At 53.9% G+C, this 19,535-nt stretch overlaps 1 long non-coding RNA gene across 1 annotated transcript; it reads left to right on the top strand.

The window, feature by feature from the left end:
* Positions 1-3,722: 3,722 nt before the first annotated feature.
* LOC147362309 (uncharacterized) lies at positions 3,723-9,331 on the top strand. Its single transcript, XR_015136099.1, has 5 exons — positions 3,723-3,917; positions 4,375-4,562; positions 5,068-5,370; positions 8,057-8,223; positions 8,728-9,331. It is a non-coding gene; the product is annotated as an uncharacterized LOC147362309 (long non-coding RNA).
* Positions 9,332-19,535: the final 10,204 nt, after the last annotated feature.

The raw sequence follows: 19,535 nt of genomic DNA on the forward strand, positions 1-19,535 counted from the left end.
CCCTGTGTGCACACCAGTGTTCTCATGTGGTTGTGGGGCTCTCTTTGCCTCGTTGCCCTGCATGCTGCTCTTCTGGCCTGGGGGCTGAAGCCTGGGGCATTCGCCATGGTGTGGCTTTTTGGAGCAGTTGGGTTTGTTCAGTAGGACCCCAGCCCTTCTCTGCCCCCAGAGCTCGTGAGGCAGTGGTGAGGAGGAAAGGCCAGCAGATCCATTCTGGAGTGGGAGTTCTGTGGGAATAACGGGATCACTGATGGAATAGCATTTGCCAGTCCCAAGAAAATGAGACAGACAGCAGACAAATGCCTCAGAGCCAGGAACATGGGAGCGTCCGAGTGTGTGAGCAGACCCTGGGACAAGAGGGGCAGCCTGGGGGCAGAGACAAAGGTCTTCACTGTCGTTTTGTTTTATTATTCACTTAGTTTATATATGTTATATATTTTATTTTTATTTTACTTTTTGGCCTCACCATGCCGCTTGTGGGACTTGGTTCCCTGACCAGGGATCAAACCCATGCCCCCTGCAGTGAAAACACAAGAGTCCTAAGCACTGGCTTGCCATGGAACTCCCTTTACTGTTTATTTTATAAAGCCTGACTCTCCTGTCTCAGCCCAGGGAATACCACGGTCTACAGTGTAAATACCAGATTCCCCTGGTCATTCAGATCATCTCCAAGGAAGCAGCCTGACCCTCTCCAGAACACACACCAGCCTCACCCCCCAGGAAAGAGCTCCAATTGCCCTTCTTTGGGATCGGAATGAAAACGAACCTCTTCCAGTCCTGCGGCCACTGCTGAGTTTTCCAAATTTGCTGGCATGTTGAGTGCAGCACCTTCACAGCATCTTTTAGGATTTGAAATAGCTCAGCTGGAATTCCATCTCCTCCACTAGCTTTGTTTGTAGCAATGCTTCCTAAGGCCCACTGGACTTCACACCCCAGGATGTCTGGTTCTAGGAAGGTGACCACACCATCGTGGTTATCCAGGTCATTAAGACTTTTTTTGTATAGTTCTGTGTATTCTTGCCACCTCTTTTTAATCTCTTCTGCTTCTGTTAGGTCCGTACAGGTTGTCTTTCATCGTGCCCATCTTTGCCTGAAATATTCCCTCGGTATCTCTAATTTTCTTGAAGAGATCTCCAGTCTTTCTCATTCTATAGTTTTCCTCTATTTCTGTGCATTGTTCACTTAAGAAGGCTTATCTCTCCTTCCTATTCTCTTGAACTCTGCATTCAGTTGGGTATCTGTCCCTTTCTCCTTTGCCTTTTGCTTCTTAGCTATTTTCAAGGCCTCCTTGGACAACCATTTTGCCTTTTTGGGTAACTTTTTCTTAGCCAGTGGGAAAGCAAGCAGCTCAGCCAATGGGAAGCCCTCACCAGCCCTGAACTCGCACTTGCCTCCAATGGATTTTCCTCCAAAGCTCGGTTTCCCAACTGCCTACTATTCTCTGCAGAGTAACTCTGTTCTCCTGTTTCGCGGACTTGCCTACAGTCTTTGCTGTGGTATGCGTGTCCTGATAGCAATCCTCTTGCCTTTCCTGATGAAACCCACTTTGTTAGTAAAATCACTGTCTGCTTTTCAATAAATTTGGATTCCTTACTCCACTGGCCCTAGTCACCCCAGCAGGTTCTTTCAAATCCAAGTTTCCCTTCCCCTGTGTATCTGGTAACAGGGAGCACAGGTGGCTGCCAGAAGCCCCGAGTGTCTCCGGAGTTAGCTGCGCCTCTTTCTCACTATCTGCTCATCCATCAGCCCCTCACCCTCTCCTCCTCCCCAAGCCCCTCCCATCTCTCCCGCACCTGATGACCTGGCTGAGCAGTCAATTTCAGGGTGCTTTCCTCTCTCTCCCAGAGGTTCTGCCCACCTGGTAACAGTCCCCCGATTCTACTGGGGGGCACTGCTACCCCTGCTGGCCTCCTGGGGAACCAGACAGACAGCTGGACAGGTATCAGGGGATGGCAGCCCATAGCTAGCCCCGTCGTCCTCTGGACCTGCTGTGCCTCCATGCCCTTCCCACCAGCCAAGCCCCTGCCCCCTGTCCTGCCCAAGGGGCCCTGATCTGAGCCAACTGCACAAAACCTTCTATAGAACTCTCGGTGTGCCGGACATTTTCTTAAGAGCTTTCCCTGTATTAGCTCATTAATCTTCACCTGATTCTTACCTTTAAAAGGTAACCAAGGCCCAGAGAGAGGAAGTGACCTACACAAATTAAGTGGTAGAGACATGATTTAGACCCAAAGAACTGGTCCAGAGGCTGCCCTCTAATCCAGTCTACCATGATCCAGCACTTGCTGGAGCCCCAAACCCATTCCTGTCCAAATCGTGGTTCTTAAGAGTTGCTTTAAGCCCTTTCTGCCCTCCTCAAGCCCTCAGTTCTTTGCCCCAATGCTGTCGGCTGGACCAAGGAGAGCAACTTCAGTTTTGGCCCATTGAGAACTAAGAAGGGTCTGAGATTGGGCCCACTTGCACACTAACAACTGAGCCTGTCACCATTTCCCAGAAGCTGGAAGACGACACAGGGTTCCCGGGTCAGAGACAGAGGATGTTACAACTCTCTCCAAGGGAGTGAGCACACGCTTCACATTCCCAGGGGGGCCCTGTGCCCTCCCAGCCCCGTCCTGGTGATAGGATGCTAAAAGGTCCCCAGGGAGCTCATTTCTCCTCCAGCCTGGATTATGGAACTCCAGGAGCCTTACTTAGGCCTCTTGTCAGACCCATCTCCTGAGAACGAAACCTGCCTGGGAGGCATGTGTGCCTGGGCATGAAGATCTTATCTGTCAGCCTGTGTTCATGGCTCTGCCACCAGCATTTAGGAGGTGCCTGCATGGGGTAGGGGGCTTCCCAGGTGGCGCAGTGGTAAAGAGTCTGCCTGCCAATGCAGGAGATGCAGGAGACTGCGGGTTCGATTCTTGGGTAAGAAGATCCGCTGGAGTAGGAATTGTCAACCTGCTTAAGTATTCTGGCCTGCAGAATTCCATGGACCTAGGAGCCTGGCAGACTATAGTCCATGGGATCGCAAAAGGTCAAATAGGACTGAGCACACACGCAGGCGGAAGCCTTCATGGAACAGGCGCTCAATAACTGGGAGATAAAATGAAGGCGTCCAGGCAGCAGGGAACCGCCTCCTGTGCCCTCCCCACCGGTGGGTCCCGTCAGGCCACTTCCCACTTCTTTCTTCCTCCTCATCTCCTTCCAGGGTCCACTCCCAGCAGGGCATTCAGTGTGTGTGTGTGTGTGTGTGTGTGTGTGTGCGCGCGCGCACACGCGCGCACTTGAGCCATGTGTCGATGCCCAAAGGAAAGGGTCCCACGTGGGAGGGGTGGGCAGGGTGGGTGGGCAGGGTCCCCCAGGACCTCAGGCCGCCTGGTTCCCAGAGCAAACCCCATGGCAGGGCTGAAGCCCGGCCTCGGAGCCTGGAACCCTGCCTTCCCTTCTGTGACGGGCTCACGCGCTGTGCTGGCCGAGTCCCTGCCCCTCTCCTGGCCTGTTTCTTAACTGTCCCGTGAGGGCTTGGACAAGAAGTGCTCAGGAGGCTCAGGGCGCTCACTGCGCTGACTCTCCCTCCTGGGGGCTGGGGGTGCGCTGCAGGCTCTCAGCCCTCCCCACTCCTGCTTCGGGATGGGGCGTGGGGGTGACCCGCCAGGGGGCGGGGCCTCGGTCACCCCTCCCCCTGCAGCCGCACCGCGCATGCGCGTCCCCCGCCTCCCGCCGCGCGCACCGCCAACGGCTCCTCAGGTCGTGAACATCCTGCGGGGCCCCCCAGTCCTCTGCTCTGGGGCCTGTGTCCCCTTGAGCTCTGACTCCACCCCCACCGCAGCCAGGCTGGCCGCCGAGCGCTGGGCGGGGTGGTCCTGGAGACCAGGAGACAGGACAGTCACCGTGCAAACCCCCAGCCCTCCGTCTGGACCCCAGGGCCCGGCTGGGTGAGTCGCTGGACGCCGACTCGGCAGGGAGAAGGGGAGACCACCACGTCCGCGCGTCCTCTGCCCACGTTGCTTGTCTTTCTGACAGCGCCCCGAGACAGAGGTCCAGCCTGTCCCCTAGGGCAGGCCTGGCCGGTGGCCGAGGGTCAGAGGGAGCCCATGGAGAAGGGCGCCCAGCACCCCTAGGGGTGAGAGTTGGGGGGCAGTAGCGGTTAATAGTGAGGCCTCTGGTCTCTCAGTGATTTCACCCCACTTTGTAGATGAGCAGCGGTCCCAGCACTCAAGGTCATTCAAGTCTAAGTGACCAAGTCCAGCCGTGACTAGGGCGGTCAGATCATGGCTCTTCACGTCCACTGAGCCCACACTGAGACCTTGTCCTGGGTTGGGCTCCCCCAGACAGGGGACCTCCTGAGTCCAAGCACTTTGGGTGTCTTCCTCTCCCTGCTTTGATCCCCAGCACCCTCTCCCAAGGTCAGAGGCACCGATCCCGATTTCAGTGGAGGAAACTGAGGCTCAGAGAGTCACCACACGAGCTGGCCTGTCACGGGCTGTGACGTGGCCCTGCCGTGGGTTTGAGTCCAGACCAACCTGGCCCCAAAGGCTGTCCTTGCACAGGAACCTGAGGCTCTGAGCCCGGCCTTGGAGGTGAGTCCATTGTGGATGGGGGTGTCGGGGTGGGGAGGAGCTTGGGAGGGTCCCTGGGGGAGGGAGGCGGTAGGGAGCCTGGGGTGGGGATGAGAGGTGCTCACCGGGGAGGGTGTCTGGACCAGACCACACAGGACTCTGAGTGTGGGGACAGGGGTCAGATGTCACTGCAGGGCAAGGGGGACAAGGTACAGGCTGTCTGGTCAGAACCCCCACTTCTCAGCTCCTAGATTCAGAGGTGTTTTTTGGACCTGTGTTCCAGCCCGTATAGCATGGATTCCAGAGAACCCCCCAGAGATGGCGGAGGTGGCCTCTGTCTCCTCCTGTGCTCAGTGGAGGCTGTGCAGTCATCCTGCTCCTCTCAGGGAGGGGCCTGCTGTCCTGAGAGCCCAGAGGGGGCTTCTCGTCAAAGCCCTTTGGGTGCCGTCTGGACCAGAGAGGTCCGAGTGAGGGGCCTGGGGGATCAGCAGGGCACTCTGGCCCTTGTCGCTCTTCTGATGCCCAGGCTGACATGGATGCAGGGGGTCCCTCACCTGCTGGTTGGAGAGCAGCGAGAAGCTGACGTTGCAGACCCTGAGACCCAGCCCTCATGTGCCCGAGGCTGCCAAGGACGTGTGGAGCTGAAGACGAGGGCTGCTGGAGGCAGAGGGCTATGGGGATGCTGAGGACGGAACGTATACTCCTGGCCCCCAAGGAGTGGAGGATCGGCAGAGCCCAGACCCCGCAGGGCACCCCGTGCCAGCGTCCAACTCCAGGGGCTTCTAGGAGCTGGGGCGTCTTGGTCCCTTCTGGGTATGGAGGGAGTGAGGTACGCTGGAACTGGGAGGGGCTGTCCCAGAGAAGGGGTGGGGCAGTCATCTCCTCCCCCTGGCCACAAGGGGGCCAAGCTCACGTTGGAAAAGCTCACGATCCTCTCCGCTTGGGCCTGGAGTGCACACCGAGCACGTGGGCGTCTTCCCAGCCGCTGAGTCCAGGCCGTCATCTCCTTAGCTGATCCCAGATCCTGGAGTGGGAGCTTCTACTGGTCCTGAGCTCCATGTTGGCGAACTGGTGGCTGAATGGAAGGACCAGCTTTGCCATTGTCAGATCTGACGGATGGATGCTCTTTGGTGCCCAAGGGCATAGGCACCAGGGACCCAAGCCTGGAAGGTGTGAGGGAAGCACCCAGAGGCAGAGTCTGGTGGTGGTGGGTAGGGCCCTGTGACGGTGGGCAGTGCCCTTTGCAAACTTCAGCAAGTCCTCTTGTTTCCAGATCACAGACAACACCTGAGGCTGTGGTCTGTGAGAGGCCAGGTCAGCCCGTCATCCATGGCAGCCACCAAAGCCTGGGGGCTGACAAGGTTCAGGGTGAAACTGTAGTCAGAGAGTGGGGGGCCATGAAAAGCAACTGGTAGCCTGGTCCACTCCAGTGTGTGACTGTTGTCTACCCAACAATGCAGACCTGGGGAGTTGACTGGCTGCTGTCTGGGGCTGGTGAGACGATGCCCTTGATTAGTTCAGTTCAATAACTTAGTCGTGTCCAACTTTTTGTGATCCCCTGGGCTGCAGCACTCCATGCCTCCCTGTCCATCACCAACTCTCGGAGTTTACTCAGACTCATGTCCATTGAGTTGGTGATGCCATCCAACCATCTCATCTTCTGTCATCCCCTTTTCTCCCCGCCTTCAATCTTTCCCAGCATCAGGTTCTTTTCACATGAGTCAGCTCTTTGCATCAGGTGGCCAAAGTACTGGAGTTTCAGCTTCAGCATCAGTCCTTCCAATGAATATTCAGGACTGATGTCCTTTAGGATGGACTGGTTGGATCTCCTTGCAGTCCAAGGGACTCTCAAGAGTCTTCTCCAACACCACAGTTCAAAAGCATCAGTTCTTCGGCACTTAGCTTTCTTTATAGTCTAACTCTCACATCCATACATGACTACTGGAAACACCATAGCTTTGACCAGACGGACCTTTGTTGGTAGAGTAAAGTCTCTGTTTTTTAATATGCTGTCTAGGTTGGTCATAACTTTTCTTCCAAGGAGCAAGCGTCTTTTAATTTCATGGCTGCAGTCACCATCTGCAGTGATTTTGGAGCCCCAAAACATAAAGTCTGACACTATTTCCCCATCTATTTGCCATGAAGCGATGGCACCAGATGCCATGATCTTAGTTTTCTGAATGTTGAGTTTTAAGCCAACTTTTTCACTTTCTCTTTCACTTTCATCAAGAGCCCTTGATTAGACAAAGAAGAGCAAAGTAAAACCAAGGTTAGTAGAACAAAGGAAATAATGAAATCTAGAGCAAAGATAAATGGAACAGAGGAGCACTCGAGAAAATCAGTAAAGCAGTTGTTTCTTTTAAAGATTTACAAAACTGGCAAGTATGGGACAATTTTACGGAACAAGTTATTTAACCCAAATGAAATGGAAAAATTCAGGAAACACACAAACGGCCAAAACTGATACAAGAAGAAGTAGAAAGCCTGGTTAGCCTATAATAAGTAAGGAGACTGAAGCAGCAGTGGAACTGTCAACAAAGCCAAGCCCAGAGCCCGGTGTTTCATCTCAGATACTTAGAATGCCAGTTCTTCCTAAACTCTTCCGAAGACAAAGGAGGGATACTTTTAAAGTCACTGTGATGTGCATGCTGTGATGCCAGCATTAACCCGATTCCAGAGAAGCCACAAGAAAAGACGTCTACGGGCCAAAATCCCTTATGGATGTGTGTGAGTCACCCAGTCGTGTCCAGCTCTTCACGACCCCATGGACTGTAGCCCACCAGGCTTCTCTGTCCATGGAATTCTCCAGGCAAGAATACTGGAGTGGATTGCCGTCCCCTTCTCCAGAGGAACTTCCCAACGCAGGAATCGAACCCTGGTCTCCTGCATGGCAGGCAGACTCTACCGTTTGAGCTACAGGGAAGTCTTATTATGGATAGAGGTGCAAAAATCCTCAGTAAAATCCTGGCAAACAACATTGAAAGGACAATACATCGCGACCAGCCTCCCCCGACAGCTCAAGCAGTAAAGACTCTTCCTGCATCGCAACAGACACAGAAGACACGGGTTCAGTCCCTGGGTCGGGAAGATCCCCTGGAGAAAGAAATGGCAGCCCACTCCGGTATTCTTGCCTGGATAATCCCACAGACCGAGGAGCCTGATAGGCTACAGTCCATGGAGCTGCAAAGGGTCAGACACGACTGAGCCTCCAGGCCGTAGATGATCAAGTGACCCCACTGTGCAGACAGGGAGACTGGGGAGGCCCTGAGAGGCACATAGCTTGTCCAGGGTCCCGTCACTGGTGACAAGGAGGAGCTGAGTCTGAACCCAGCTGTGTCCCCAGAGCCGGGCTCTGGCTGCACCCAGGCCTCCCCGTTGGCGTCACCATGCAGGGACATGGCATGAAGTGGGGGGGGTGACCCCTCAGCAGCCCTGAGGGCCCTTGGGAGGCTAATGTTTGAGCAGGACTCCAAGTATAGAGACCCCAGGAAGTGACGTCTCCTCCCTGACCATAGAGCCCAACAGAACTCGGAACCGGTAAGCAGGCGCCTCATCCTAGAGAAGCCCCTGCCCAGCTGGCTTGGCCGGAGCCCTTGATGAGCAGCGTGTCCTCCTGTGCGTCCTGAGGTCCCAAGGCTGCAGCCACAGACATTGTCTGGTCATTTGCCCAGAAGAACCAAAGGTAACACAGGGAGGCCCAGGGCAGCCCAGTCCCAACCCAGCGGCCTCTGGGATCCCACGCGGGAGCCCTGTGTCCCCTCCCTGTGTGTGTGAGAGGGAGGGCTTGTGTCGGGTGGGCCTGCCCCGAGCGGGAGCAGGCTGAGGGGTCAGAGGGCCGGCTATGTTAACCCCCCAGGTGAAGGTAGCAGGAGGGAGTGTGGGGACCTGGGGACCCTCTTGGCCGAGGTTTGTACCCAGTCCTGGGGGTGCTCGCTTCTTCCCGGGAGGGGTCTGTGCACGACCTGGGAGCAGAAAGTCCAGGGGCGGGGAAAGCATCATCCTCGTGCGGGCAGGACTCTGGGTCCTCAGGCCTCCGGCCCGAGGAGGTGGAGGACCAGGGCACCCCCTCCGTCCCCGAGCAAGGGGCGTCCATGTGGGCGGCACAGGCTTGGGGGCGTGCCGGGGCAGGAAAGGGTCTCGAGGGCCGAGGTGGCTGGGAACACCCACCTGCACCTGCCTCCTGCAGGGGGCCCAGAGCAGCCGGACGCGCCTTCCTGTGAACTGCCCGCAGCACCGGATCCCGACCCAGGACCCTTCTCCCTGCTCCCGCCTAGAGCTTGCCTTCCCCTCCCGATATTTCTAATTTCTACTTTTCGTTTGACATTACTTATGGTGCCTTTCAGTTGAGGCCTCACTGTCACAGCATTTAATTCTTTACACTGTACATCATGCACTTCCTAAGCATGGAGTATACTCAATGATGCTGAGTGACCTTCCCCGCGGTTCCACTCCAGAGGAAACCCTGACCCGAGGGCTTGCTCCCTGGCCGCACTCACCTTCCGAGATGGACCCCACTGTGGATCTCCCTCAGCAGATCCATTTCTGACCTAAAGGAACAAAAGCCGCCCACCCCCCAGCCCCCCTCCCCCAGCCGCTGACGCCCAGAGTCTGCTTTCTGTCTCGTCTCTCCTTGCTCTGGACGTTCCTATAAACGGAATCGAGCTATAGGCACCTCTTTTATGTAGCCCACGTATTTTAAGTGGGGAGTGGCTAATTTTTTTTTAACTTGAAGTAGCATTCTTGTTAAATGAAAGGGGAATTCTAGGTGAATTAAAAATAAGGTGTAAAAATTGAAGTCTTTTTTGTAAATATCTGTACAGTCTCAGGGTGGAGACCCCTGCTCTAAGTGTGGCCCCAGAGCCAGAAGACAGAGGGAAGCGCCTGGCTCCTCCTGCGGCCAAACAGACAAACATGCAGAGAGCTGGGAGGACAGACCACGGGCCGGGACAACGTCCCTCGCGTCCCAGGGCCAGAGAGCGGCTTGACACCCCTGTGGTCCCCAGATCTTGAAAGTCAGTGTTCTAAAAAGGGACAGAGGACAGACCTGTGCACGGCTAACGAGGCGACGCACGTGGTTGGTGTACATCTGAGACGCTCGGCCTCCGGCGACATGGGAACGTAAATACTGGAGACGGCTGTGTCGCCCCTGCACCGGCGGGTTTCCAGGCTGGTGACGACCAGCGCTGGGGACAACGTGAGGAAGAGAGGCCAGCAGACCCCTGCAGGGAGGTGTGGAGGACACGCCTCTCTGGGAGAACCGTGCGTGGGACCCCAGGGCTCCACGCGTGCATCCCTTTACCTGCAGAGCGACTCCTAGGCGCCCACCCACAGGGACCCTCGCGTGATGCGTGTGCATGTGTGCCTGTGCACTTGGGGTGTCGGGGAGGATCCCAGGGGCGTGTACCCTTCTGAACCGTGGTTCCCCCAGCTGGACTCTGACCAGTCCTCTTCCTCCTCCACATTTTCTGGGGCCCCAAGTCAGAATTTCCGAAGAGCCCCTGCTATGGGACGTGGGCCATTTGCCATTTTTCATTCTCAGAATCAAGCTGAACGGAACATCTGTGCCCATAAATTACTACTTCAGGAAGAACCCATGAGGTGGATTTTCTGGGTCAAAACATGCAGTTTTTACAACACTGGCTGCAGTTTCCCACACTGGCGGTCTCTGCCCATTTGAGCCTTGCTTGGGAAAGCGGGGCCGAGGGAAAGAGAGAGACCCTGAGGGCTGAGACCTCAGGGAGGAGGAGGAGTTGAGAGAGGAGGTGATGAAGGGACCTGTGACTGACCTGCCCAGAAGGGACTGTCTCCCCCCTTGGCCCCAAACCTGGCCCCACCCAGTGCTAGAGCTGATCTGAAGCTGGGACAGAGCTGGCTCAGGTTCAAAGGGGCTCTGCTTCTAGAACAGGAGCTGATGCGAGAGCCGGTGTCAGACTCAGCTCCGGCCCCAGGGGAGGTGTGCTAGCCGGGTCTGCCTCCGAGATGGTGGAGACCTGGCCCTGCAGCTGGTGCCGCAGCTACTGCCGCTCAGCGGCTCTGCCTCTGGCGCGGCCACTGAGGCCGGCGTTGACTCCTGGGCGGGCGCTGGTGTGGCTCCAGCTGACGTCATGGCGCTGAGCCGCTGCGGGTGTGGCCTGGGTGCGAGAGCTGTCCCTGGTGCTGGAGTGGGGCTGGCCTGGGGCTCACTCTGGCTCTCGTCCGGGGCTGGGGCTGGTCTCTGTGCCTCCGGCTGCATAGCCAGTCCTGGCTCACTCCATAACTGGCCCTCAGCCTGGTGGTAGAGTCGGCCATAGCTCTGGCACTGGGTCCGCCTCTGGAATTGCTGTCAGGGCAGACGCTGGCCCCCCAGCAGGCGTGGAATCCGGCCCAGGAACCGAGAATAGAGCTGCCTCTGTGCCTGAAATGGCATCACACTGGGGCCAGAGCTTGGCCTAGCTCTGGGGTGGGTGCCGGAGTGCCTTCTCCCAAGCCGACACTGGCTTCTGGCAGCCAAGCTGGCCCTGGCTCTGGAGCTGGCCCTAGACCCATGACTGGAGCCAGCTCTAGCTCTGAACCTGGTGCTGGCTCTACCTCTGAAGCCGATGCTAGAGCCGGTGCTGGAGCCGCTGCCTCCTGGGAACCTCACACTGGCTCTGTGCTGGTTCTCCTTCTAAATGGGCACTAGAACTATCACTGGGACTGGTGCAGGAGTCGGTGAGAGATCTGTCTCTATGTCTGGGGTCAGTGTGATGGCTGATGTCCAGGCTGCCTCCAGCTTGTGGCAGGAGTCAGTGAGAGATCTGTCTCTATGTCTGGAGTCGGCGTGATGGCTGATGTCCAGGCTGCCTCCAGCTTGTGGGACAGCACCAGCCTTCCCGGGAGCAGTGCTGGGGCGGCAGCTGGTACTGCAGTGGGAGCCCGTCTGGCTGTGGAGCCAACACTGGTTCGAGCCCTGGAGGTGGTAACAGAACTGCCTCTGGGAGTGGGTCGGTGCTGGAGCCCACGCGGGAAGTGACCCTGAGTCTGGAGCTCTGGAGGGGCTGGCTCCAGAGATCACCTGCGCTCTTGGGCTGCTGCTGGGGGTTGGCTGGAGTTCTGGTGCTGCCCTGGAGCACTCAAGTCTCTGGGGCTCATCCTCCCGCAGGCTCTGGTGCTGGCACCGGCTCCAGAGGGAGCTCTGCTCAAGAGCTGCCAGGAGGTCTCGTTGTGTTCCCAGAGCCGGGCTGGAGCAGACCCGAGTGCAGTTCCGTTGCCCTGGGATCTGGGTGGGGTCTGATCCAGACTCCAGGGCTGATGCCCAAGCTGGTTCTGGAGCTTACCGGAGTTTGGGGGCTTTCCCACTAGCTGATGTCGGAACTCGTTCTCGCTCCGGAGCTGACTTTGGATCGAGTGATAGAGCTGGCTCCCGTTCTTGGCGGCACTGGCTCTAAGCCTAGAGGTGGCCCCGGGCTCGGCTCTAGCTCTGGAGCCCGCACGACCTCTAGCTGTCGGGAGTGTGCCAGAAAGGCCTCTAGCTCCAGACCAGGCTCTGGCGCTGGGGCAAGATCAGGCGCCGGCAGTGGTGCCGGCTTGCGAGCTGGCAGTCCAGCTGGCCGTGGAGCCGCAAGATGACAAAAAGTTCACCAGCCTCGAGTCCATAGACTGTACGTGTGTGTGTGCGCGTGCATCAAGCACACACCTTTTCTTCCCTTACCTTCTTACCACGTGGCATGAGGTAGAATGTACGACTTACCCACAGTAGTTACCCTTACTTCCCAGTGCTTAAGTTGCTGGGCGTCGAGGAGAGACGAGCAAGCCTCCCGCCAGCATGCTGCGTGCCCTGGGGAGCGGGTCTGTGTGTTTGAGTCGCACCTGGGACCTGTGTTTTGTTGGGAAGAGTTGCTCACTTACTGTCCTCACTCCGAGACTCAGCACGGCTCCAGCAGAGCTGTGGGTCCCACGTCAGGAGAGGGCGGGCTGAAACGGTGGTCTCACCTCATTCGGTCAGACTGGTGATTTAGCCCACACGTGTTGCACAGGTGTGCCTGACATGTACAACTAACTGCCTTCAAGAAAAGAAGTGGAAAGAGTGAGTGTTAGTCCCTCAGTCGTATCCAACTCTTTGTGACCCCGTGGACTGGAGTCGGCCGGGCCCCTCTCTCCATGGGATTCTGCAGGCAAGAACACTGGAGTGGGCTGCCATGCCCTCCTCCAGGGGATCTTCCTGACCCAGAGATCAAACCTAGATCTCCCGTGTTGCAGGTGGATCCTTTACTGTCTGAGCCCCCAGGGGAGCCCAAGTAAAGAAGATTACTGTCAATAATGTGGGTGGGCATCCTCAGTTGAAGGCCTTACGAGCAAAAAGCAAGGTTTCCCGGACAAAGAGGCCTGCCTCCAGATGCAGCATCTAGACGCCTGCAAGCCTGGCCTGCAGACTTTGGACTTCTCCGCCCACCGATGCACATGAGCCAACATGTTAAAATCAGTTCTCACTCTCAGTACACATCCACACACGTGTGTGTGTGCACACAGGTGTGTCCTGGTGGAAGGCCCTGACATGCACTGTCCTTCCTGCTCCCCCGTTACCATCACTGTTCTCTGAGGCCTTGGACTCAACGCCCAGTGGCCTGCAACCGTGGTGTTGCCTTCTGGGCTCCACCAGCACTGCCTGGGGTTATGAGCAGAACTGAGCTGACGCTGTCCTGGATGAAGATACACAGATGACTCCCAAAGCCCGCTTACTCGTGACAAGTCAGAACGTGGTCAGAGAGCTTATACTCGTGAGGTCAGCCGATGACATGTCAGACTCCTGGAACAGAAAGGCGGACAGGTAAGGGCTCAGGGAAATAAACTAAACCCAAGATTTTTCAGAATGCAGACTTCCCCAACAGGAAGGTCTGCTCAGAATATGTTACCGTCCCTTTAACACAAGGCTCTGCCTGGCCACCGTCACCTTTTGGCACACAGCCTAGTCCATGCTGTTTCTGCACAACGCTGTCCTCTGATGCCCAGCATTCTCACTTTACAGTCTAACAGAAGAGGCAGTCGTGTGTGTGCAGGTGAAAGGAGCCACCACCCCGGGAATCGTCAGTCATGTCTGAACTTCGAGCTTGTCTGTTTGAATGTCTCTTGTTTGGGGTGTCCAGTAGGCTGGCCCAGCCCCAGTCACACAGCAGCCAGGGCAAGGATTACGGGACCAAGAGACCTACACGAGGCCTTCAGCCGTCTTGCAGCAAGTGTTTAGTTGGGATTCTGATTTCTTCCAGGGAGGTTCTGGGTTTGGTGAGGGAGAAAGAGGAAGACGGAGGCAGATGATTTCATGGCTTAAAAGGTGCTGTGAAAGCTTTTCCCACTAAGTGCAGAAAAGCTATTTGACAAAACCCAGCACCCTCTCATGAGAAAAGCACTCAAGAAACTAGAAACAGAGGGCATTTCCAGAGGACGTCCTGCAGCTCACGTCACACGTCACACTCGGTGGGGAAGACTGGAGCCTCCCCCAGGGGGCAGGAAAGAGGAACAGGAACCAGTCCCGCCAGCTCACTGCCGCACTTCACTGGAGGCTTCAGCCTCGTCCATCAGGTAAGAAAAAATAAAGGCGTCTAAGCTGGAGAGGATGAAGCAAAACTATTTCTGTTTGCAAATTTCATGACCACGTACGTAGGAAATCACAGAGAATACACAGGAAAACTATCAGAACTAATAAACCATTCAGCAAGGTTTCAGGACACAGTGAAAGTGTGATAGTCACCCAGTCATGTCCTACCCTTTGTGACCCCATGGACTGCAGCCTGCCAGGCCCCTCTGTCCATGGGATTCTCCAGGCGAGAATACTGAAGTCGGTTGCCATTTCCTTCTCCAGCAGCATGCAGGATAAACAGCACAAAATTCAATTGCATCGGAATGTCAACGGGGGCAGCCACAGTGGAAAACAGAAAACAGTATGGAAGTTCCTCAAAAAATTAAAAATGTGTAGAATTACTGTGTGGTCCTGCAACCCCAATTCTGGGTGTTTATCCAGAGGAAATTAAAGCACTAACCCAGAAAGATATCTACAGCCCGTGTTCACTGCAGCACTGCCTACTGTAGCCAAGATACAGATGCAACCTAAGCATCCACTGACGGGTGGATAAAGAGGACGTGGTGTGTGTGTAATGGGATATTATTTAGCCATAAAAGAAGGAAATCCTGCCACTTGCTGTAACATGGATGAACCTTGAAACAAGTTGAAGTGAAGTGAAGTTGCTCAGTTGTGTCTGACTCCTTGCAACCCCATGGACTGTAGCCTGCCAGGCTCCTCTGTCCATGGGATTTTCCAGGCAAGAATCCTGGAGGAGGTTGCCATTCCCTTCTCCACGGGATCTTTCCAACCCAGGAATTGAACCTAGGTCTCCGGCATTGCAGACGGATTCTTTTCCAGCTGAGCCACCAGGTAAGCCCAAGAATACTGGAGTGGGTAGCCTATCCCTTCTCCAGTGGCTCTTCCTGAGCCAGGAATCACACTGGGGTCTCCTGCGTTGCAGGAGATTGGATTTTTTTGATTCTTTATCAACTGAGCTACCAGGGAAGCCCTGTGCAAAGTGAAACAAGTTAGAGAAAGACAAATACCATATAATCCACTTATATTTGGAATCTTAAAGAAAAAACGTAAGGGCTACTAGATACAGAGAACAGAATGGTGGTTACCAGAGGTTGGGGCTAAAGGGGCCGAGCTGGGTACACACTTCCATATACCTAAAATAAGTGAGTCCTGGGGACGCAGCGTACAGCGTGGTGACCGCAGTTCACAACACTGGACTGAATATTTGAAAGTTGCCCAGAGAGCAGATCTTGAAAGTTCTCATCAGAAGGGAAAAACTGTGGAACTATGTGAGGAGGTGGGTGTTGACTGGGGTGACCACTGGGCAGTATATACAAATATCAAATCATTGTCTTACACACCTGAGACTAATATACTGTTTTATGTCAATTTAAAAAATCAACCGTGGGCTTTCCTGGGGGCTCAGTGGTAAAGAATCCGCCCTCTGATGCAGGACACACGGGTCTGACCCCTTATCTGGGGAGATCCCACATGCTTCAGAGCAACCAAGCCGTGCTCTCGAGCCGGGGCCACAGCTGCGGAGCCCAAGTGCAGCAACCACGGAAGCCCGCGTGCCGGGGGCCACAGCTGCTGAGCCCAAGTGCAGCAGCCACGGAAGCCCGCGTGCCTAGAGCCTGCGCTCCACGGCAAGGGAGCCACTGCAGGGAGAGGCCTGCGCACCGCAGCTGGAGGGAAGCCCGCGCAGCAACCAAGGCCAGCACAGCCGAAGATAAACTTTAGAAAATCAACTGTATTTCTATAGAGGAACACACTCTGACAATGAATATAAGAAAGCAACTTCACTTACAATAACATTCAAAAGGTTAAAATATTCATAAATCAATTTAGTGTCCAAAGTATTAAGACTTGTATAATGAAAGCTGCAGCACATTATTGGAAGCAGTTGAAGGCCAAAATAAATAGAAGGACATCCCATATTCATGAGTCAAAAGACTTTATGCTATTAAGACGGCAATACTTCACAAAGGGAACTACAGGCTCAATGCGATCCACAGCAAATCTCAGCTGCCTTCTTTCTTTTTCTTTTCTTTTTTTGTTGCAAACATAAACAAGTCAATGCTGAAATCCATTTGGCAATGCAAGGAACACAGAACAGCCAGAACAGTATTGAAAACGCAGAGCAAAGATGGAGGACTCGACTTCCCAATTTCAAAACTCTTATGAAGACAGTGTGGCCCCGGCATAAAAATAGATACACAGAAATAGAAACATAACGAAATAGACATAACAAAACAGACACACAGACCCTCGGGACAGAGCTGAGAGTCCGGAAACAAGCCTGCATGTCTCGACTCAGGTTTTGATGAGCGACCAGACAATTAAATGGGGAAAAAATAGTTTATTTGATCAAATGGTATTGGGACAGCCAGGTACATACACGCGAAGGCAAAGGAAGAAACTGGACTCTTCCTTACAGCCTCACAGAGACTGACTCAAAACAGATCAAACAGCGACACATGAGACAAAACTAGAAAACTCTTAGAGGAAAACGTGTGGGGATAAAGCATCTTGACCTGAGTTAGGGAATGGTTTCTTGTATATGACAAGCACAAATATAAAAAATAAATTGGATTTCATTAAAATTTAAAACGTGCATTAAAAGACAATATCACTAAAATGACAACCTGTTGAGTGGGACAAAACCTCAGCTAACCATATATAAGAGACTTGCATGTAGAATATATAGTAAATGGTCACAACTTGATAATAAAAAAACTAATAACCCAATTTTTTTAAATGGATAAAGGAGGTGAGTAGACACTTCTCCAAAGAAGATATACATGTGGCCAATAAGCACGTCAAAAATGCTCAACATCCTCGGGAGGGAAGGCAGACCAAAACCACAGTCGACGAGATACCATTCCACATCCACTCAGTCGACTCCTCGGCCCCAGGGACCGCAGCCCGCCTGTCTCCTCTATGCATGGGATTCTCCAGGCAAGAACTCTGGAGTGGGTTGCCATTTCCTCCTCCAGGGGATCTTCCTGACCCAGGGATGGAATGCAGGCCTCCTGCACTGCAGGCGGATTCTTTACCACGAGCCACCAGGGTAGCCCTCACATCCACCAGGATGGTTTGATTAAAAGGACAGGTATGGGAAGGGTGCAAGGATGTGTAGAAATTGGAATCCTCACATGTGGCTGGCAGAAATACAAAATAGTGCGGCCCCTTGGAAGACAGCCTGGTGATGCTTCAAAATTTGAAGGGTTTCCATATGATCTAGCATTTCTACTCCTAAGAATACGCCCAAGAGAAATAAAAACAGATGAACAGCTCGCATGCAAATGTTCATAGCATGGTTGTTCAGAACAGCCAGAGGCAGAAACAGCCCAAACAGTCCATCCTCTGACGAGTGGACAAGCAAAGTATGGTAACTCTACGCAGTGGAACAGTATTTGGCAAAACAATGAATTATTGATACATGCCACAAACATAGATGAACCTTTGACGTCGGGCTACATTAAAGGAGCTGTCACACAAAGCCACACGTTGCACTACTCTATGTCTGTGAAAAGTCCAAAAGAGAGATAAAAAGTAGGTCAATGGCTGTCTAGGGCTGTGAGGATAAGAGAAATGGGGGGTGACTGTTAACAGGCCCGGGGTCTTCTTTGAGGTGGTGGAAACGCCTGCTATCACAGTGCTGGTTGCACAGCTCTGTGGATGCACTAAAACGCTCTGGATCATACGCTTAAAGAGCTTCCAGGTGCGCTAGTGGGAAAGAATAGAGAGATCCCTGGGTCTGGAAGATCCCCTGGAATGGCTACCCACTTCAGCATTTGTGCCTGGAAAATTCCTTGGGCAGAGGAGTCTGGCAGGCTACAGTCCATGGGGTCGCAGAGTCAGACACGACTGAGCACATGTATTTTAAGTGGGTGGATCATGTGGCCTGTGAGTTATGTCTCAGTAAAGCAGGTTTTTTATTTATTTATTTTTTAAAGTAATTTTCTTCCCATTCAACTTGGAGATGTGTCATGGTCCCAGGATAAGCAGGGCTGGGCACTTGCTACAGCCTTGAATGCTGGCCTGCCCCAAGAGTATGGGCCACAGCCCCTTAAACCCCACCCAGAGGAAACAGGGGAAGACACCCTCAGAGGGAGAGGCTGGGGGATGCTCCAGCCAGCAGCTCGGCATGAGGGCGTGCCCTGACCCTCCCAGGTTAAAAAAGGTTAAAAGAGTCTCTTGGCAAGAGGACAGGGCAGAAATTTTATCTTTGTGGTTTTGACGCAGCTAATACACGTGCGAAGTGCATCAAAAGGGAGAGACGTGAGCAAACGTGGTGATGACATGTACCACGGTGCAGATCAAGACGCTGAGGCTGGCTTACAAGACTCGTCCAGATGGGATTCAACACTAGGACTTGGAATTCATGAGTCTTTCAGAGACTGACTCACCGGTATGAGACTCAGGGGACTACTAAGCGGGTTGAACACAAACCCTCCCAAGAGATGAGTCAAAGTGTCCAGAGGTCAGAAACAAACTCTGGTGACATGCGAGGAGCAGCACGTGGGTGGTGATCGTTTAACGGGACTTTCCGTGACACACGGGTATAAACGACCTTCACTGGACTAACTCACTCCTCTCTGGTTTGGGCGTTTACTAGCCTATAACTTTTAAAGAAAAAACCCATTTGTATCACCTGTGTCACAGCTTACAGAACGTTTGGTAACAACATCATCAGCTGTCAGAGCTGCGAGAACCTATGGAAATCACCTAGCCCCACTGTCCCAACCCATTTTACAGATGAAGACATTGAGGCCCAGGAAAGGTGACTGACCCAAGGACACACTGGGAGTTTCTCTGACATCTGGTCCAGGGCCCTTTCTGAGGAACTGTGGGAAAACTCTCCTATCTCAGATTTAAAATTTTTTAGAATATGAGTCTTTCAAAGAAAGCTGCCTTTTTTTTTTTTTTAACCACGAAGCGATCCTCAAGCAAGATTTGAAAGGTAACAAGTTTTCGTATCACTTTAAGGAAAAGTCCAGGTGTGCATTTTCTCCAAAGAGTAAAATGTGGAATCACTCTCTCTCCCTGACACAGAAACAAAACCGGTAACTGGAGAAGAGGAAATGAGAGCACAGTGGCCGTGTTCAGTTCAGCCCCAAACAGATCTGCGCAAAATGACTCGAGCGCTGCCCGTGGCCCCTAGAGTCAACCCACAGGGAAGTGCCTCAACTCCTAACAGATGAAGCATAAAGGAGCCAAGACACGTGTGTGTCTCCTCAGCCAGGCACATCACCCTGGGCACCGGCGTGCCCCTGCTGCAAGGGCCACGATCCCCAGAAGTGGGCGGGACGGGGGTGGCGGATCCCGGCTCCCTGAGGTACCCTGGCTCAGGGTCCCGGCTCCATCACTGGGGTGACAGGGGTCTCCAGCTCACCTTCCGGCATGTCCAGCTCATCCCCCCTTAGACAAAAAAAAGCAGAACTTGACTGCACGGGATC

This window comes from Bos grunniens, chromosome 11, assembly GCF_055505025.1.
Source record: "Bos grunniens cultivar Pamir isolate PY7600 chromosome 11, Bosgru_T2T1.0, whole genome shotgun sequence".
NCBI classification, from domain to species: Eukaryota; Metazoa; Chordata; class Mammalia; order Artiodactyla; family Bovidae; genus Bos; species Bos grunniens.